The sequence below is a fragment of the Podarcis bocagei genome (genome assembly GCF_964188305.1).
Source record: "Podarcis bocagei genome assembly, chromosome: 4".
Taxonomy (NCBI): domain Eukaryota; kingdom Metazoa; phylum Chordata; class Lepidosauria; order Squamata; family Lacertidae; genus Podarcis; species Podarcis bocagei.
Window position 1 is genome coordinate 61,074,073 of NC_138128.1, and position 21,887 is coordinate 61,095,959.

The 21,887-nt window shown below is 42.7% G+C and overlaps 2 long non-coding RNA genes across 3 annotated transcripts; one reads left to right on the forward strand and one right to left on the reverse strand.

The window, feature by feature from the left end:
- Window positions 1-1,306: 1,306 nt before the first annotated feature.
- LOC308586462 lies at window positions 1,307-10,419 on the reverse strand. 2 transcript variants are annotated; one of them, XR_014007890.1, is made up of 3 exons: window positions 10,220-10,419; window positions 7,948-8,038; window positions 1,307-2,654 (listed from the first exon to the last, which is right to left on the reverse strand). It is a non-coding gene; the product is annotated as an uncharacterized lncRNA (long non-coding RNA). The 2 variants fall into 2 exon arrangements; XR_014007891.1 differs by having other exon boundaries at window positions 10,114-10,286.
- Window positions 10,420-10,432: 13 nt separating this feature from the next.
- LOC308586466 lies at window positions 10,433-12,415 on the forward strand. Its single transcript, XR_014007897.1, has 2 exons — window positions 10,433-10,724; window positions 12,120-12,415. It is a non-coding gene; the product is annotated as an uncharacterized lncRNA (long non-coding RNA).
- Window positions 12,416-21,887: the final 9,472 nt, after the last annotated feature.

A 21,887-nucleotide genomic window follows, 5' to 3' on the forward strand; every position in this document is an offset into this window, starting at 1 on the left:
TGAAATTTGTTTTTCCTTTAAAAGCTATGATTCTGAAGAAATGCACAGTAAAGTGTATGATGCCAACATTTGCCTGAACAGGACCACAATTAGAAATGCATTTGTACTGAAACCTATACTTTTTTATAATGTGATGCTTTGTTTTCATTTTTAAATGAGAGGGGAGAGAGAGAGTCTATTCAAATTACAGTTGAAAGGAGAGGAAACTAAACTTTGTATATATTAATCCATGGTGCTGTCAGGGCAGGTTTTAGGACAGAAGTCAACGTAGCCACTCTACAAAATAAGAACTCCCCCCCTCTAAAGGCAGCATGCCTGGCTTTATCATATTTTGAAATTAATTAATACACATTACAATCTAAAGAGTGAAGGGAGGGGTGTATGATCATGAAGTCCAGAGTCTTCACTGTGCCACTGATATTAAGGTTGGACATCCCATTCCTATCGCCTTTTTATGATTTGGGTCACAATAGCATTTATTCCACCTTCTGATTGGTTAGCTTTGCTCCTAGGTTGTGCAAGAATAAGGAACTATGGCTCCTGGTTTTAATGTTTGGATGAAGTGTAAGATCACAATGGTGTCATATAGAAAATACCCCGTGGGGTGAAGCTGCTAGGATTATGGCCACTGCTACTTCAGCTTGAGGATCAGGAACAGAAAATGGAGACCAGAGGACCCTTATAACAAATGCCCCGGCATGCTCAAAGAAAGCGGCAAAATAGTCATTTATTTCGGCATCTTGTTCAGAATGGTGATAAAACTGGGGCAGCAAGTCAGCTGTCTTAACAAAACTGCATAATTAAGAAATGAAATTTTATTTCACTGGGTTTGATAATATTTGAAAGGTTTATAGGAGAGGGTTTTTTTCTTTCTTTAGTGGCTGTCATCTGGGACAACTAGACTTGCTGATTTTGCTTTCTGGGTGTTCTCTCATTCCTGGTGTGTGTGTGTGTGTGTGTGTGTGTGTGTGTGTGTGTGTTTGAGAGAGAGTGAGTTAGTTTACAGGTTATTAACCCTAAATGTTGCTGACACATTTAAAAGGTTGAGTCTTAGGGAAAAGTGTAAGATTGACATATATGAATACTGATTAAGCAAGTTCAAATGATTAAGGAAAACAGGGCATTCCACAGTAATGTCCTTAACTAAAACTATTTGGGGGGGAGTAAGTAGTAACTAATTGCATCTGTTGGCTGAAGGTGGAGCAGGTTTAGTATTCCCATTATGTTACAAAATTAACAGTTATGAATTGCTCATTTTGGAGTCATTTCTTTGAAAAACTACTCACAGGCTTGTATTGGTATTTTATTCTTTTTCACTACGGAAGAATTGTTGCACAGAACATCAAAACATTGCAAATGATACAAGAGCTATATTTAGCTTGTTATCAATGAAATTCCAGCAGGGATCTGCATCTTTTACAATGCCCCATGCATCTGTGGGAAGAATTTTAGACATCTGTAATTGCTCTGCCTTTCCAGTATGGCTTTGGGGTATCAAGTGCTGCTTTATTTGAATATCATAAGTAGCGAGTTGCTCTAAGCAAAGAAACAAAAACAAAAAACCAGCACACACACACACAAACATGTCAGTTGCCCAGGTGACATTTTGTAGCAAACAAGGAAATCACAACTCCAGGAAGTGTTGTATTTTATGCCAACAACAATATGACAGTTTTCTCTGTAAAGAAAACATGACACTTTTCCAAATATCAGAGGATGCCTCCGCCGCTCCAGGGATTCCTGTACTGTCACTGAAATGGAAGGTCACAGGCTGGCTTCATGATTTCTATAGTTTCAAAATGTTGTGGTAGAGCGTCTCCACGCTAAATGCTGTAGGCTAAGGGAAATCTCTTCCTTCATCTCTGAAAGGAGTGACAGGAAGAAAAAGGTCCCGCTTTGACAGCAGTAACCTCTAGGTCTGGAGGTGCTGGCCCTAGCAACTCTGAAGTGAAATTACCTATGTTAATATGTTGTTGTCTCTGTCTGGTATATAAATACACACATACGTGTGTGCGTGAGGGAGAGAGGAGGAGGAGGAGGAGAGGGGGAGAGAATGTGCCTTGTGCTCTTAGAGAACATACTTTGAAAGCTACGGGAAGGAAATGTATTCGAAAACTCTGTTCTATAAGCAATGCTTCCAGAAAGCATTGGGCTTGGTTTATTCTCAGCTAGCCTAACCAGGTGGAAACAAGGCCGGCTTGAATAACTGTATCCCCTCTTGGAAAGATAACCCCTAGTGTTTAGAGGGCTGTGACAAAAGTCATGGACACGGACAGTTGCTCCATACATTTCTACTCAATTCATGAGAGGAGGGGGAAGCCAGGTTCTCTGTATATATACTGACACTTCCTAAATGTTGCGGCTGGATTTGTGTTTTTTCCCCGGGAAGGGGTGGAAACAAGTGAGCATAGGCAATCACTGTTGATGACACTACAGAAACACACAGCAAAATCAGAGGGACACTTCCTGTCGTCAGACTGGAATGTATCCTGAGGTTTCGACTTCAGTGCCGCCCAAAGCAGTCCCATCCAAAGCAAGGCAAAAGTCTCTGAAATTCATTTCTCAGAAGACGTGAATTTTCTGTTTCCAACCCTCAAGAGTCAAACTGCTGTTTGGCACACCGAGGCATAATTGAATGAATAACCTGCTGGTTGCTTAAAGCCAGGGGGAAAAAAATGATTTCAGAATATGGAAAGAATTGAAACCCATTTGTTCCTAGCATTCCTCTCTTTCCAAAGCACTCAGATCAAAACACACCTTACTCTATAGATTATATACTTCCTGCTGCCCATTTTATAAGCAATAAGAATTTAATAACTGAGGGCAACTCTATAGTAATATTTATATGGGTCAAGTGGCTTAAAGAGTATGCAATAAATGTAACATTATGAACCACATTGCCCCTTTTTAAATAATGCAGCTTGAACCACGGTATTATGTTTCATATTCTGGGGGAAAAAGGTGTCTCAGCATACGCTTTTGGAATACAACAGACATGAAAAGTTATACTGATCCCATAATAAAATCACTGCCTGTTTAATATGGTGTGTTATGTAGAGCTCCAGATCTTAATAGCAGACCACAGCAAGAATGTCCCAGATGATATCAACAAAACCTTCACTTTCTCATTAGCAATCAGCAAATTCTCCTGGTGTCTGCTAGTTTCAAATAAGGGCAAGTGCCTCTATGCCTTGTGTGAAGCCCAATAGGATCATAGAAATAATGTAGTCTAATCAGCAGTGAACACACGAGAACCGGCATTCATAACAGAATGAAGGGAGTTTGGTGACTCCTATTCAGCAGCTTTTAACAGTTTCCAACATTCTGAAAAGGAAGCCTGCCATGTTGGTAGGAAGAGGAGAATGGAAGATTTCTGCCCTTTACAGCTTGCCCTAAATGTCTTATTCATCTATTGTGATAGAAGAAAGCATGCCATTATAAGTGACTGGGTGAAGTAGTGGCAAGAGCATATCTCCAAATATTTAAGAATAATATGCATTGTGTGTGTCATTGGTGTTCTGAAATGCAAATAAGTCCTTGTAGTAGTAGTAGTAGTAGTAGTAGTAGTAGTTAGAAAAGGCGTTTCTTTCAGAGGACAGTGAACTTTTGTGATAGTAAAGCTATAGCACAGAAAAGTTATTGATGGGAAATATAAACACACACACAGACACACACACACACAAAAATTCTTCTAGCTGTGATCCTCAAATCACTTTTTGTAGAATGCATGATGGCAGATCGAACATTTGTAGCACTGTGGCCTACAGGTTTATATTTCTGTTACTTATATTTCCTCCAGGGTAGCAAACATGATCCTCCCTCCACCACTCCCAGTTTTACCTTCACATGCCTGTGAAACAGTTTAGCCTGAAAGTTTTTAGGTCTGATTTGTCCTGTGAGCATCATGGAAGTCAGGAGCCGCTGAAGCAGAACCAGGAAACTTTGATTTGATGTGATTCAAATGTTTAGCTGCACCTATATGTAGAAGCTGGTGAGTTACCGGAGCTTGGAACATCTTCCAGGGAGTGGTGTATTCTCATGATCCAGACTGAGATCCTGGCCATTAGACCTTCCTGAACAGGAAAGGTGCTAAAAAGGTGCTTTTCAGATGAGACTTTGCCTGAACAGCAAGGTCTTCTTGGCTTGGAGGTTTTTGTGTATTTCTCAAGTGTGGCTCCTGGTTGTAAGAATGTAAGAAGAGCCACGGTGGATCATTCCAAAGGCCCATCTAATCTAGCATCCTGTCCTCATGGTGGTCAACCTCATCCCATAGATGCCTATGGGAAGTCCATAAGAAGGACCTGAGTGCAAGAGCCTTCTCCCCATTTGTGGTTGCAATTATGCAGAGGCAATACAAACACGGGTGTAGCCAGGATTTTTTTTTTTGGGGGGGGGGCAGAACCTCAGTTAGCTATGTATTTTTATTCATTTTCATTGATTTAGTGGGGGCAGCTGCCCTTCCCTGTCTCCCCTTGGCTACGCCCATGAATGCAAACATCTTCCTCTGATCCAACTCCTGGTCTTGTTCTCCAGTTCTCCAGGCCTTGCACCCTGGTGTTACTACTCTCAGCTGCCAACACCTACCTACAGCTCAACCTTAACAATGGCTGAATGAAGATTTGAATTTGACCATATGCCTCTTAAGGTGCTATCAGACTCCACTTTGTTTTGCAAGTCACTGCAAGCCTTACCACTACTGACCTGCCATTTTATTATGTGGTAAGCCCAAGTCTTGCCATGTTTCTTTCAAATCTGCAGTAAGTACTGGTGGCATGTACCTTGCTATTGGTTTTGGGCATACCGTTATAGCATTTCTGGTCCTATGAATAAGGTTATTACAACCTTTGGGTAACCTATGGGATCCTTATCAAACTCGAAGAATACAACACTGACTTGCTGTTTCTTAATAGTACACTCAAGGCAAGTTTCAGTGCTACTTGTGCTTTAGGCAGAATAACTATAGTTTGGGTATTGCGATAAAATCTCTATAGGTTAGCCTGAATCCCCCCAGGCTCTAGACTGGGCAATTGTGTCTATAAACGATTACTTCAGAACAATTGATTTGTGCTTATAGAACATCCCTGTCCCTTTACTACAGGCTTCCTCAACCTTGGCCCTCCAGATATTTCGAGACTACAATTCTCATCATCCCTGACCACTGGTCCTGCTAGCTAGGGATCATGGGAGTTGTAGGCCAAAAACAACTGGAGGGCCGAGGTTGAGGAAGCATGCTTTACTACATAAGGGCATGCCTAGACTAGGGACGTAGCTACATTTGTAAAGAAAAAGCATTTTATATGCGTTATAACAGTGTGACACCAGATGGCGCTGTGGAGTCCCATCTTTTGCCAACGTGATTTTGCACTATGAAGGTTAGAATGCATTTTCCTGAAACACTTTTTTGATGTGTCTAGGTCCAGCCTGGGTTTTGCAATGGTTGGTTGCACTGAATCAGTATGTCTGACCCCTAGAAGGCCCTTGGGACATATCGGTCCTTGTTATGGTTGGGGATAGTTTGAAAATACTTAAAGGTACTGCATAGCACTATATCCAGGTGCTAGCTGTAATTTCTTTGGCTCAAGTACATCTACCTAGCACTTTTGATTTAGTCTTGGAGGTGACTGAGAGAAGTTGCTACCCAAACACTGCAAACTTTCTCACATAGAAGGATATATACATGTCAGAGCCTGAGGCAATCAGGAAAGCAAGAAGCCATGGTTGTCAAAATGTGAGGCAATCCTCTCCCAGGATATGTGGGCAGTTGCTCTGGGAAGCTGAGATGGCCCTCGCTCAATAATATGCATGCTCCTTTACATGATCAGGAAATGGACCAAATGCTTACCCCTTGGGCTTGGTGCATTACTGACTGCCATGTTGACTGGCTGGTCTAATGAGGTACCTGGCTATTTGACATGGGATTTTTAAGCATTAAAAGGTGCTGCAAGATTTCTTCAGGACTATTCCAGCACAATAATAATAATAATCTAACTGGAAATGCTTCCTTCCATCTGTTTTGATTTCCCAAGCCTTGCAGCATCCCTTGAGCTACTTAGGTAGAGCAGAACTGAAATTATGATTTGAGCAGGGAATTCCTGATGTCATGCAGGCCTCATAATGCTAATGTGGATATGGGGTGTGTGCACAAAAGAGAGTTAGCTTGTTAGGCGGAGGTGATTAACCTTTCCTGGGTTCAAGACAGTTTACATACAATACAGTACAACAAAACAGAAAACAGGAAGGTAAAAGAACAACAGGCAATTGTAGTTCAAGCTCTGCAGGGCTGGCCCAAGACATTTTGTGGCCTGGAGCAATTTATAGTGCCCTCTTCCCATTCCACGTACAGAGGCTGATTGGACTGACAGCTGCATCTTACTTCAACACAGATGATGGGGCAGCAAGCTTCATTACACCTGAGGCACCATGTCCTGAGGGCCCAGGAGAGGTCATGCTGCAACAGAGGGGAATGGCTGAAGGTCTGAGGAAGAATAACCAGCTGCTATGCTGGCCCTGTGCATCTGCTGCCTCAGGTGGTTGTCTCACTCTGTATAATGGTAGAGCCAGTCCTGTCTAGATGTTGATGACTTTACTTGTGTGTAATGGTGATAAACAGAGCATGATTGGTAGAGTAGGGGCTTACATGGAGAGGTGGTCTCTAAGGCATGTTTGTTCCAGGCCATGAAGATATCAAAGGAGCATTTTGAACTGGGCCTGGAAAGGCACAAACAGCCAGTCTGGTTGCTGAAGAAAATGTTGGGTATGTCCTCACTTGTCTGCACTGTAGTCATCAGGAGGAATGCTGCAACATTATGGGTGGCAGCAAACTTTTACTCAGAGCAGACCCACCCAAATTAATGAATATGGTTAAATTATGTCCATTAATTTCAATATGTCTACTCTGGGGTAAAATGCCACCCTATCCAGTAAACGTCAAGGGCAGTGCCATGAAAAGTATTGTTGAAGATACCTCTATTCTGCAGACACCTCTATTCTGAAAAGGGTTGGGACCTTTGGAACAGGTGCAGTTGATGAAATACACAGCCAGTACAGTGGTACCTCGGGTTACATACGCTTCAGGTTACATACGCTTCAGGTTACAGACTCCGCTAACCCAGAAATAGTACCTTGGGTTAAGAACTTTGCTTCAGGATGAGAACAGAAATCGTGCTCCAGCGGCGCAGCAGCAGCAGGAGGCCCCATTAGCTAAAGTGGTTAAGAACAGTTTCAGGTTAAGAACGGACGCCCGGAACGAATTAAGTACGTAACTAGAAGTACCACTGTAATTGCTGCTACCCATCCTTACAGAAATAACAAAAGGTCCGGGAGAATTTCAAGTCCTCAAAACTGCATTGATGGGCTTTGGTGCAATGTGTGTCATTGATGCAAAACAGGCAGGGAAAAACACCCATCATGGATTGCCAGTTAGGCTATTACCCTTAAGCAACAATGGCTGGGAAGTAAGTTCCACTGAACTCAGTTGTTCACATTTCTAAGTAAACATGCTTAGGATGAAAGTAGTTTACACTTGACTTTGAGGAGCTCTTGTGAAGCCTGCAGTTTGTGTGGGACATCCTTGTGTGGAAAAGCGAAAGGCAGGCTGTATTATTGCTGCTACAGGGATTTCTTGGACCATCCTGAGAAAACAGTCGCAAGCTGCATGGAGGGTAGCAAGAAGTACAAGTTTATGGCCTCTGTGGGGATTTCCTTCATACATGCTAGCAACTCATGGGAAGCCTCTGGATATGAATATTGTTCTGAAAGGGAGTCAGAGGTTGACTGATTATTATGACAAAGCTGAATGGACTGAATGGATTAGAAATATTTTTTTACATTTTTATCCTTCCATTCTTCTGCCATGGATCCCAAGGCGTTCCCCAGTCAGGCACCCACCCAGGCACTGACCCAACGCAGACCTGCCAGGTGGTGGCCTCACAAGCCTTCGGACCATACCTTGTTCCCTGCTCAGGTTTTCAAGAGCCAATGACAGTCACAAATTATGTAATATTCTTAATCCCTCTCGGCCCCCATGCATTTCAGGCACCTGTATAAATAAGGGGAAATGAGCGATAAAGAGAGCGATTAGACTGAGTTGTTTGACAATGGCAGAGAGCCACAGCATTTTTAGCAGCTGGGATGTATCACTGAAACCGGAGCTGTGCCGTTTGGAGACAGGATGAGCTGTGGAAACATAGGAAAGGACAGATATATCACTAGGCTCTATTTTGAAGTATCTCCAGTCTTCAGAGGCAGTCAATTACAAGGAGGGTCAGTTCCCAGAAGTAATGTAGTCCTTCTGTAATGGGTGTCTGTTATTCTGTACTAAATAAAGACAGATGAAAGAAATAATGAAACAAGAGAGAGAAGGGAAATCTCCAATCAGGGCTCACAGACATTCCTTTCATATGTAGGTACCACCAGCATCTTCAGAATTGTGTTTATAATTTTGCAAAAGATTTAAATAGGGACCTGTTGGCTATTCACATTTGCATATTTCTGAGCTACTTAGCTGTTTAAGGACAAAGATAACAAAATAGTACATATTATCCAAGCTTTCAAGACATCAAAGATGTATTCTTCAAGCCCAGAATATTGCTTAAAATGACACTTCTAAGCACAGAGCCTAAGAAGTGTAGTTAAGGATTGTAGCTTTCATTGTATCCAACACATAAAGAAGGGAGCCTTTGAGGTGTTAGAACCTTGTTTGACTGTATTTTCTTTTCTTTTTTATTCCTTTGCAAGCTTAAAAAGGTATCATTAATAACACACTGATGTCTCTCTGTTTGTTCTACCTCACAAGGCACTTTCCAAACTAATTTTGAGAAAAGCTATTGAAACCCTTAGTATTTACTTGATTTTACACAATGATTTCCCCCCACAAGACACCTGCTAAGCAAGAAGGGTAGAAAGCTATTTACATAAACATGTTTAAACTTAATAAAAGAGATGGTGTTTAAAGAGCAAGGGAAATCAAAGTGTTCGCACACTCAGAGGCAGCAATACACGAACAAGTAGCCAGGCTTCAGTGGAACTCTTAAAGACAGCAAAAAGAATAATTTAGACTGTGATCCTATATCCTGTGTAAGCCCCATAGATTGCAATCCTAACCACATTTTACTAGGAAGTGTCATTGAATCTTCTGGGATGTGCTTCTGAGGGGAATCTGTTTAGGATTACACTGTAAATGAACCTTATAAATGTAAAACCACATCTGGATAAAACCATTTCTATCTTATTATCATTTCTTTCAGACCTATGCCAAAAATCCAAGTGAAAACACAGCAATGTGGCTGCAGAACAAAGACAAGGTTAGGGCCAGCCTTTTAAATGTGGGGTAACAAGCAAAGCAGTCTGTAGGCTCCTATGTATTAATGAGGTGGCTGAAATTATTTAGCTTACGAACATGAAAAAATATTTTGCTAATAAAGCTTTGGTTCACTGGCAGTAAGAGAAATGCTCCAAGGGTGAGCTTGGAATAATGTTTTCTAAGCATGTAAGAAGAATTTTGTGGGATCAGGCCCAGATCCATTTATTCAGTCACCCTGTTTTCCAACAGTAGTGAGCTAGTCACCTCCAGGAACTGCACAAGCAAGATGCAAATGTGACTGCTTTCTCCAGACCTGGTTTATTCCCAAGAGGTATCCTGTTGTTTAACATGCAGGTTTCAGTGTCATGTAGTGGTTACAGCAGGGATGGCTAACCCTGTTTAGAGTCTTAATCCAGCCCTCAAAGCAAATGTTTTGCCCTCCCAACTCCAGTGCTTTTGGTGGTGACAGTAGCAGAGAGAGAGAGAGAGAGAGAGAGAGAGAGAGAGAGAGAGAGAGAAATTAAACAGACCAGAGTAAGGAACTCCTAGCCTCTAAGCCAAATTTGACCCAGCAGAGGTCTCAATTTGGCCCACAAGGCCATTCCTTGCAAGCAACACCTAAATGCTGCATGTGGCAACAGAGGAACAATTGGAAGCTTTAAGTGATAAACATCTGCTCCCCACTCCAGGCCAAAGAGGTTCCCCACCCTTGAAGTAGATACAGTGCTGGGGTAAAACCTGATGTGGATTCAAACTGCCCCCTTTCTGGTCGTCAGATAGATCATTTCATGAGAGGGTGATAATACACACACCTCTCCTCAACTGAACTTCATGGAGTTGCGTTTATGTTTGCCTCTGTGTGAGAGACAGTCCCCAGAGAAGGGCTGGTGCGGCCATTGGACAGAGTAAGCCAACTACCTCAGGTGGCAGTTGATGAGGGATGGAAGCAGTATCTCCTCCTTGGCTGTTCTCTGTTGGAGGGCAGAAGTAGGTACACCAGGTGGCCTGTGCTGCATACCCTGAACTAGCTAGCAGCCCTCATGTGTGCTGAAAGATGCTGTTGTCCTGTTGCCAGTGTTGAAGATTGAGTCAGCCCTCAGTCCAGTCACCTTCTGATCATGGACGTTTGCCTCTGGCAGCAAAATGTCATAGGCCAGTTCAGCCCCAGAGGGTTGGTCAAGGGTGACAGTGACCCTTGGGTGACAGTGACCCTTGGGTGAAAAAAGAAGAAGAAAGGTTAGCCATCTCTTGGGCTTGGACTGGAGAGACCCATGCTCAACTCCTTGCTTAGCCATGAAGCTCATTTGATGACCTTGGGTCAGTCTCCTTCCTCTGTGCCTAGTCTACCTTGCAGGGTTGTTGTGAAGATAAACACTGAAGGGTAAAGAACCACATATGCTGCCCTGGGTTCCTTGGAAGAAAGGTGGGATATAAATGAAATAAATTAATTTAGTAACCATGGCATGCAGCTATTGAGCACACCCTCTGGGTTTATGAAATTTTACAATCCCCATTCAGTTGTCCAAACCAGGAGCCATCAACACACCTTGTGGCAGAGCATTCCATAAGTTGAATTGGATAAGGTAGTTTTCTAGTTCTATGTTTTTCCTCCCAGAAAAAAATTGCCTAGAATGTTTGTTTATTTGTTTGTTTAAACCCAGTGGCAGCTGATGGGTGTTAAGCACATTTTGAGCTTTAATATTTTGGAATCCAGGGCCAAAATTAAGCCACAGGCACCATGTATTTTCTGGACCGCAGGCCTCCACTCCCCCCCCCCCCGTACATATTCTTAGACGAGAGGCATACATTCCCTTGAAGCAAATGAAGTTTTTAAAAGAATACTAAGTAGGAAGGCTATCGTGGGGGGATTTGTCACAAGCACTTACACAAGGTAAAATTAGAGCATATGATGCATTGTGATCTGCATGCCACAGTAACTTTGGATGGCAATGCTACAGTAAATGCCTTTGAAGCCTATAAACCATAAAATTTTAATCATTAGCAACCTCCTGGGGAATCTAGCGATAATACCTATAGGACAACTTACAGCTTTTCTGTCAAAAGTAGGAGAGGCCATGTAATAGCATGGTGCGAGCCCTGTTGATCTCTCATTTCTAGCATCCGAGCGGTCAAAGCTGAACTTCTCTTTATTAAGCTCACAATTAGGCAGCCATATGTTGTGAATGAAAGAACGGTTATCGGATTGGGGTTGGGTTTTCTTCCTCTCTTCCTCTCTCTCTTTTTAAACCATTAGGCTCATTGTCTCTGTTTCCTGGTTGGCTCTGCCTTTGAAGAAATGTCCCCCCCCCCCCCGAAATAATTGACGGTTAGAGAATTAGTGTAATAAGGCTCAGAGAAGGAGAATTAAAGTACCAGTTGGTGGAAACGAATTGGGTGTGTGCATTTAATATCATCAGCAGCAACAACAACTACAACAACAAATAGTTATGTGGATTCTTTTGAATAAATGTTGGCCTTTAAGTGCCAGCTGTCATTCTAAGCCCAGCCTGCCTTCTTACTGCTAACCTTTCAGTCACCTCAGCTTGTCTTCCTAACTTGTCCTATTATGCAGTAGCAAGCTGAGTCATTGTTTCAAGCAGGAGGTGACATGTTAATAGCTTAATAATAGTATAATCTCACAAATAATAATATGCTGTCACACTGTCTGAAGCACAATGTTTACAGGAGAAGTGGTAATGTATGATGACAGTAATTTGAATAAAAATGAATTTACTGCTCTTGTCTCATTTGCAGTAAATTTTCGCATCTTTCATGCACAACTGGTGCTCCATGACCTCTTTCATTATTGTGTTCGCAGTGGCTGCGGCTCGCTTTAAACTGAAAGGCAGGCAAATGAAACAGAAGCTTAACAAACGGATTTCCAGGAGTGAAAGAGAGAGAGAGAGAGTCCTCACAGTAGTTTTTGGAAAGAGTGGGGTGCGTTGGGGGAGAATTTCCCTACATTTGTTTACTAAGATGATACGGTGTGAGGCAGACTGTTTAATTAGTGCGCTCTGGAGGTGCCATTTGTAAAGCAGGCATGTGCTGATATGATTATGTATTGACAATTTACAAAATTATTGCCATTAAAATATGTCAGAGGGAAGAAAATTATTCACCACGTGAAGAGGCTCATTTGATGCGGAATTAAAGTTTGCACTACTTTAAAAGTATTTTTTAAATGCTAGTGATATTATTTGATATGGGGGCATCTAATCTCAGGCTTCCTGTTTGACGGGGAGAGGTGTCAAAAATGTACTCACTTTATTAGATTCAGTAAATTATAAATGCTCTCTGGTATGATAAAGGGTTATTTGAACTCCCAAATGCTTCCCAAATGGATAATACTGGTTTGATTTACATGAAATAAAAACAATTTAACCAGATACCGATCCATCCCAGTTTAAAATTTTTAATTGTTGGCTACTTCAAAGAAGCCACCACAGTGTAATGATGGAAATAGTAATTATTAAATATTTAAATTGTTCTATCTAATACTTTAGTATAGAATTCCTGCGAGAGCTTTTTTCTTAAAAATTAAAAAAAGTATTATTAAATGATGTTGAAGATTGTATAAAAACAGGGAAGTTTAAAAGTCAGAGACTGACATGTCTGGACTAAATTTAGTTTGATGGAATGAGGACAACTAATTGAAATGTCCTTGGTGTTGTTCTTTTTAAAAAAGTGAAAAGGATGAATTTTCAGGAAAGTGCTACACTTCATATCAGTGCAAAGTGAATGACATGCAGAGAATGAGAAATGATACTTCTGATTGACCCAATTCATTGCTTAAAATAATTAAAACCACAAGCAACTTGCACATCTCATTTTTTGCTCTTATTTCCAGTGAATGCATAGCACTAAACACTGTGCCAAAAAGACCAAGTTTTGGATGATTCAATTAAGTGATGTTAATTGAGGCCTAGCTAGGCTGCTTGATGAATATTTCAGGAAGGGGTATATATGTGTTTTCACTTCTAGATTATGATTTTGATTTGCAATGTCAGGGAGGGATTTAATTTTGCAGCACAGCTTTGGTTGCGGTGATGGAATAGAGATAGGGTACAGCAGCATTCAAAATAGCTATTTTTGTTTGCAAAACATACTGAAAACTCTCCGCTCATCAGCATGGTGAGAGCCTGAAATTCATTGCTTTGGTCCTAGGAGATCAATCTGGCCATTTCCCCCCTCATCCAGACTGCAAAGCTGGGCCTAATTGTTTCCCACTGTCACAAATACAGCTTATTTAAACTTCAGAAATCACTAAGGAGACCTACAATTGTGGCATCAGCCACAAAGCAGGCAAAAAGAAAGGAAGGAAATCTGAAGTGTGTTATCTCTCAACAGAGTTGCCAACCACCTCAGGGACAGAAAACCTGCCCAGTATTCCTATGTGGGAATTGGCACAGTTCAATTTAAGCTTAATTTGAAACAGCTCAGCTTGAGGTTCGATGAAGAAGCCTCTCATGGATTTACTCAATGTTCCTCTTCCACTTCTGATTGGGAAAATGTTGCCCGCGATCCAAAGGGTTTTCATATGGTTGCCACCTTGCCCTAGCAAGGCTGTTGTACTTTTAACAGCTGGATGAAATGAAAAAGAAAATCAGAACCAAAATTCAGCAGAAGCTGAAAGAGTAGAGAAACGAGAGGTGGTAGTGAACCTGAACTGATGCCAGCAATTCGTTTATAAAAATATGCCCAGTGTGGGGAATCTTTGGCCTTCCACACATTTCTGAACTACAGTTGCCATTATTCCTGGCCATACAGATGAGAATTGTATTCCGGAAACATCTGGAGAGCCAAAAGTTCCCCAGTCGTGTTCGAACGTGTGAAAGCCTTCTTCAGGGAAAACTTTTCTTTTATGAATCTTGCACAGAATTGTGTTTTTGGTGCGTTCCTAGACAGGGATTTTTAACGCTATATATGATAAGCAAAAATCCACATGGTGAAGTGATTTCCCATATATCTCTCTTTGTGGCCAGAAAAGCTATACCAGTAGAACGTCAGCCTGCCAGACGATGCTTGAAAGTCACAGATACCATGCCGGAGGGGACAAACATCAGTCTTTTGGCAGGTGTCACAAACTTAAGCAGGTGCAAAATAAAAAATTCCTTCCAGTGGCAGGTGCAGTAAGTGAGAAGAAAGTGCACCCCTTGAATTACTCCTGTGTATTTAATCTGAAGATACGTTTACACTTTTCAGGTGTCAATTTTGGGAAAATGTACACATGTAGTGTGGTGGCAAGCTGCATTCCCAATACACTTATTTCTTAGATTAATTATTAGAACATGTCAGGGAATCCCCCCCCCCAATGCATACAGAGGGTTTTCAAGGCTGGAGACTCCTACTGGGGTTAGGGCTAGGGTTGGGGAGATCCAGATTCAAATCCCCACTAAGCCACAAAGCTCACTGGGTAATCATCACCGTTTCTGAGCCTAACTTACCTCACAGGATTGTTGTGGGAGATGAGAAAACCATGACATAACTTGGCCTCCCTGAGGGAAAGAAATACAATTCTTAAAGAAATGAATTACCGTATTTTTCGCCCTATAGGACGCACCTTTTCCCCTCCAAAAATGAAGGGGAACTGTGTGTGCGTCCTATGGGGTGAATGCAGGCTTCAGGAAGCTATCCGCAAGCCTTGCAAGCCCGGCAGGAGTTCCTGCGGGCTCGCAAGGCTTGCGGGCAGCAGCCTGCAGCCCAAAGCACGGGGCGCCCTCCGGAGGGCGCCCCGTGCTTTGCGCAGTTGTCCGCAAGCCTTGCGAGCCCGGCAGGAGTTACCGCGGGCTCACAAGGCTTGCGGGCAGCAGCCTGCAGCCCACAAGCTCGGGGGATAGCGGGGAGGCGCAGCGCACCTTCCCGCTGTTCCTCGACCTGGTTTGGAGGCTGGTGCTGGGAAGAAGCGCACTTCTCCCCAGCGCCAGCCCCACAAGCTCGGGGGACAGCGGGGAGGCGCAGCGCCACCATCCCGCTGTTCCCCGACCTGGTTTGGAGGCTGCCAGCCCCACAAGCTCGGAGGACAGATATCTGCAAGCCTGGGGAGACCGGCAGGACTTCCCGCCGGGCTCCCAAGGCTTGCGGATAGCAGCCTGTTCTGGGGGCTGCAGTCGGGGGAAGCTCGGGCATCCCCCGCCCCAGCCCCGTGCCTGGGGGGAATTAAATTTCCCCCCTTTATTTCCCCCCCAAAAAACCTAGGTGCGTCCTATGGGCCGGTGCGTCCTATAGGGCGAAAAATACGCTAGTTTGTTGCATAGCATGCATCTCTCGTTCATTTTAATGTGTCCTGTGCAATGGAACTTGTGTGCTGACAAGTTACAGGAATGCAATCTTGCACATTAGAAAATGAACTTCCTCCTTCAGAAGCTTGATTGGAAGCCAGCAAATTTAATAAGGCTGCCTCTGGATGGCTTCTTTTGTCTTCCTCATCTTTGAGCAAACTTTTCAAAGTACAGTATGCAACCCAGATCAATATATATTGCTCATGAAATTGCCCACTTGTAGTGACTTCCTCTACAAAGCTGTCTGCCTCTGAGCACTAATGCCAGTTTTTTCCAGAAAATACGGGAAGCATATAACAACTCTCCCCGCCCCCCATGAACTACAATCTTTTCTCCCTTTATTTGTGGTCTTTAAATTATTTAATCTCACTTTCAAAGGTCCAACTCTTGTGAATCCTTTAAAAATAACCAGAATGAAAAATATTTGTGGCATCATAAAGCTTCATAATAGCAGAGTTCATGCAATAATAAAAAAGGAGGGACATTCACGTTTTGGCTTGTAGAGATGTATTCATATATCTGAAAGATTTTTTACCTAAATCACTGAGCTATCCAGACCTCTGCCTTGCATTTAAGGCAAAACAATGGTTTTCTTGCTGACTGCTGCCTTTTAACTATTTAAATACAGATGTGCCTGATAAAAGGACAAGTATTAGGCTTTCTAGCCACACTGAAGTAAAAATAAAGCAACCATATCGGCTGACAAATACTTGCTCATTAGTATTTTATCAGACCGTAAATACACTGAAGAGGTTTTGATCCATAGTGGACATGAGAAAACCTGTTTTCTACTTTCTCGGAGGGGGGGGTGGTAGATTCTGATGTGCGGAAAGGTGGTGGCTGATGTGGCAAAGTCACTGTGGAGCAATATTTTATAGAGCGGTGGCATTCTATTTGCTCCTACTGACGTGTCAAAGGTGTGTGGTGAGTTTACAGCCCGCCATGTCCTCTTAAATTTATGCTAGTGGTCATCCCCACATCCTTTGGCAATGAATCCCCCAAGTTAATTATGTATTACCTTGACAAAGTACTTCCTTTTATTTCTAACAAACCTGCTGCTGCCAATCAAGTTTGCTGGATGGCCCCATGTTCTAATGGTCTAACAAAACAATATCTGCCTATTTCACCTTTTGCAAGCCTCCATCTTTACATTTTCTAAATTAGAAGCCCAAATCTATAACCACAGGGTAAAAAGGTAAAGGACCCCCTGACGGTTGAGTCCAGCTGAATTTGACTATGGGTGCTCATCTTGATCCAGGCTGAGGGAGCTGGCGTTTGTCCACAGACAGCTTTCCGGGTCATGTGGCCAGCATGACTAAACCTCTTCTGATGCACAGAACATGGTGATGAGTGCCAGAGCACACAGAAACACCATTTAGAAGCCCAAATCTATAACCACAACACCTATATCACAAATATTTAGTAAACGGTATTTCATAAACAGCTGATCTGTCCAGTCAATAAATACAAAATTATATATCAATAACCACAATACTTATTTAAACAACCACAAGAAAATAATGAAGAACTTAAAAACTATTGCCACAAATGCAGCAAAATGAGCGAACGTTTTTACTTACCTTTCTGGTATGACCCATACTTTGATAGTTCTTGCCAATTTAAGTCCTGTACTTGCATACATTACTCCATTAGTTTCACTGGATGCCAGGAAATTTCTCAGCCTAATTCTGGTCCGGTGGCCACTGGCAGATGAGGGGGGGGGCAGGGGGGCAGTCTGCCCCAGGTGCCATCCAGGGGTGACATCGCAGCCACCCCCACTCCCGGCACCCCCGTGGTGCTTGCAGTGCACGCCCTGAGAAGCGTGCCGTTTGCCACACACATCCCGACGCACACCATGCCCCCTGGGACATGCGCCAGCAATGCCCCCAGATGTATGCCACTCCCGGTGCCAGAGAAGGTAGCTTCACCACTGCCAGTTGCATATTGGCAACAACGTTGTTTTCCATCTCGATGCAGTCTTTACCCCCTCTGTTGCCATTATACGACTCAGAACAAGAGGAGCTGAAGGACCACCAACTCCCATATGAGTCTGTCTTCTGGATCTTTGGATTTTGTAGTTCTCCCCACCCCACTTGGATTTGATATCCCGCTTTATCACTACCCTAGGGAGTCTCAAAGCGGCTAACATTCTCCTTTCCCTTCCTCCCCCACAACAAACACTCTGTGAGGTGAGTGAGGCTGAGAGACTTCAAAGAAGTGTGACTAGCCCAAGGTCACCCAGCAGCTGCATGTGGAGGAGCGGGGACGCGAACCCAGTTCCCCAGATTACGAGAATACCGCTCTTAACCACTACACCACACTGGCTCTCAATTGGTAGGCACTTTGAACTTTTATAAGGAAACACAGGACATAAAAATTTTAAATCAACAAATTATCCACAGTTTTCATCAGCTTACTTTTTGTCTCAGGTTTCATGCTGTCCTCAGCTTTGAGAAGACCAAGGGTTTAAACCAGGGGCGTGGAAGTGTTTTCAGCCTGAGGAATGCATTGTTTCTAAGGCAACTGTGGCGTTTGCTCATTTTTTGGGGATACGTTTGTATTGGGGGAGAGAAAGGGTTAATAGGCTGACCAATAAGAAAGCCTGGAGGTGGAGCCTACCTGATTTTGAGGCTCAGCCCAGAGGTTTTGACAGTTAGTTTAGTTGGGTCTTTTGTGGGGGGAGATAGAGGAGTCAGAGTGAGTTAGAGACAGGGGCAAGACTGAGAGGGAACAGAGTGACAGCGTTTCAAATATATTTTAAAACTTGTTTGTGTTTAAAATAAACTTTAATCTTCATTGTTAACTCTACCTGACTGAGACTCAATACTTCACTGGGGAACCCTGGGTTTTTCCCCACAAAATTGGTGGCAGCGGAAGAATAAAGTAATGGTTTACAGGTCAATAGTCCGTGAAACGACTGGGGGCTCTGTATGAACACCACAGCAACCTTCCAGGAAACACATGCCCATGGGGAGAATAGCCAGAATCAAAGGGGGTCAGGGCCAAAGTGATGTGACACTTACCTTTTGTAGAATAGGCTGCCAGGTTACTCAAAGATTCCCAAATACCCACACCCCTCTCAAAGCCCCACTCAGGTTAGAACAAGAGACATTCTCACATTCTCAGTGACACTTCAGGAGAGTGTGGAGCAGGGATGGCGATGGATGGGGAGAAACACAAGCTGTGGAAGGCCACATTTGAACCCCAGATCTGTTCTATCCCGATTCAGAACATCACCATCACAGAATGAGGCATTCCATACTCGATGTTCCTAAACTTACTTTTCACCAGAAGTTACTTTCAAGAATGCTCTGCAATCTTCTTAATTTTAAGCAGGCTTCCGTTACAGTGCATTTGCAACTTACTCCTCTTATGCAGGTTGTTCCTGCCCTAAATGTCTTAAACATCCAAAACATTATTTATGCCATCACTGTTGTTTTTGGGGAAGCCAACTATTTTGTTTCATGTGGTTCATACAAAAGAGGTGGAAGTGAAGTCACCTCGATTTTTTTTTATTTTTCTGCTGAAAATCCAGAGTTGATAGAGTTGACAGAAGCAAAATGCAAGGTATAAATACAGCACGTACAGTATAAACAGCATTCCCATTTATCCAAATGTTTCCTGTAGTTTGAAAGGAAATACTTTTTCTTATTTAGGTCACTTGCCATGGTAGCTTAAAATGGGAGCTGGATCAGGCCCTTAGGGTATTTTAGTGCTCAATTATAAGTTAGTGCTTACTCCTAATCACCTTGTTCTCCAAAGGAAATAGATACTGAACAGGAACCATCTGGTAATACATTCTGTACCTCTTAATTACAATGTTTTGAGTGGCACCTAAATAAATTTCATTTACAAGCACATGACTGCTTGTCAAAAGCTTGCTTGATAATTTTATTATTGTAGTATACTTCTCTGCTTAATGACTCAGGCCCACTAAAGTTTGGAATATTTGGTTTTAGAGGGGGGTGTGATTTAGAGGGGGGAGTGATTTTAAAAACACACAAGCTGCTCATTTACATGCCATAGTTTATTTTTAAATATATTTTGAAGCTGAACATCATGCAGATCCGATGGGCTCCTAAAATATGTAACTGTAAAAAGTGACCAAAACCCTCAAAAAACAAATTATGGAAAGGACCTTATATACCTGCCCTGACTAGAATGCCATATATCTAAAACTGTGTGTGTGTGTGTGTGTGTGTGTGTGTGTGTGTGTGTAGACACACACCACACATACCTGAATCAGATGAAAGGCCTGTCTAACTCAGTACTTTCTCTGCCATGACTGACAGCAGCTCTGCAGTCTCAGACAGATGTCTTTCCTAGCTCTGCTACCTGAGAGATGCTCTAATTGGAGATGTCATGGACTTGAACCTGGCTGACCTTATATACGCAGAGCATGTGCTTGGCAACTGAGCTACAGCTATAACCCCTACTATCAGAATGTAGAACTTTTGAATAGTGATATACCCACACAGTGAGGTCGGTTGTTTTTTTAAAAAGAAAACCCTAGATCTTCCAGAGGCAAATCCAACATTCTGTCTCCTGGGCTGTAGAGGATCTCCAGAGCATGGTGGCCATTTTGGGTGCTGTAATAGCACACCATTTTGTGCTGCGATGTCAAACGGGTCACGTGACTCCCATAGGAGTATGGATGGGAGGTTGTGTGTTCCAATTCCAGCATACATGTTGGAATGTATGCAATAACACAGAAATGGGAAAATGCACTGGAAAGTGTGTTATAACATTTGCTTGAAGTAACAGTGTCAGCTAGTCTCTCCTCAAACCAATCAGAATGATGGTTCACTAAATAGCTACTTCTACCCCAGCTGCCCTGTGGGAAGCATCCAGTGACTATGTCATGACTATGTCATGACCGACCATGTCACTATATGTTGCTTCTGAGCTACCTTGAAAGAATTTGTATCCTGAAAGGATATAAACAATTGTCTTGAACAAAGAAAGGTGGGCAGGTATCATCCAAATCCCTTCTGATTTCCCAACAGGCTTCTAAAACTATTTCTCCTTGGTTCTCTCAAGGAGGTCTTTCCAGAGCTGAGCAAATTCTCTTCATTAATTTTGGGGTTTTTCATTCAACAACCTTGCTTCGTATTTTCTACTTTGTGTTCTGAAATGTCATCGTCCTTTTGTTTGTGGTATGGCAGCCTATTGTTGTTTCCGGGAATTCAGAGTAATGTTCAGAAGTAAGCCTACTTTGTTATTTTATTAGTACTACACAGACATGTGTGTGTGTGCATTCACGCCCGGAGCCTTGATCCTATTGAGAAGTGTCTATGTTTGTTACTGTATGAGGGATAGGCTCCCGTAGAGATGAAATCCAGTATTTCGACAATTTTCTCTTGCTTAACTGCAGGAACCAATCAATATTTTAAAGAGGCCCTGTGACTCAATGAATTAGTCTGCTGGCTTTTCACCTCTGGATCTAAGGCCTGCCATTAGTTACAAGGCGAGATGGGAGGTGAGTCACAGGGTTTGTTTCTGAATTCAGATGGGAACGTCTCCAATGTTTGGTGGTCGGGTTTTGTTGGGCTGCTTTTGGTTTTGTTTTGTTTTTTGTTCTTGGCTGCAGGATTTCAGTTCCCAGCTGATACGTTTCCTAGTCAAAAGTGAAAACTATTTTGGGAGCCTCATCCTACTCTCTGGTGGAAACTAGTCTGCATTACAAAATCAACACATAATTTGGCACAATTCGGCAGGATTGGCAGCGCCTTCTAAAGAGAAGCCCAGAACTCAAATAGCTGGGGCATTGAAGGTTCAGGATGCTGAGCTGCTACTTTGGGAAGAGACATGTGGAGAAGCTCATACACATTGCCTCATTCGGGCCAAGGTTATGAGCCTTTATGCCGTAATTTCAAAGCAAACCAAATATAAAATAGGGAGAGCTTTCCAATATCATAAACATGCATATAAATATAATATAAGATGCTTAGTTATATTCTGGTAAATATAAGGGGCTTTCTGGAATTTAATACAGCTCTGCACATATTTCTTTTTCCCCGATGGTCTTGCTCCTGGGGCAGGGAATGATGATTTTGCGGAAATAAGCTTATTGTGATAGAATATATGCCTTTCAATTGCTTGGCAGCCCTTTCAAGGACAGCCTAGAAGAACTCAGGACTTAAGTTACATATGCACATATGGAAATGAGATAGCCTATTTAACACCCTGCATAGCAGGTGGCCATGATCAGCATCACAGAAATGCATTTGTTTTACAAATCCTGAAAAGAATCCCCAGCCTTTGCATAAACTCACTTTGGTCTCAGGTTGCCGGTGTGGCTCTCAAAG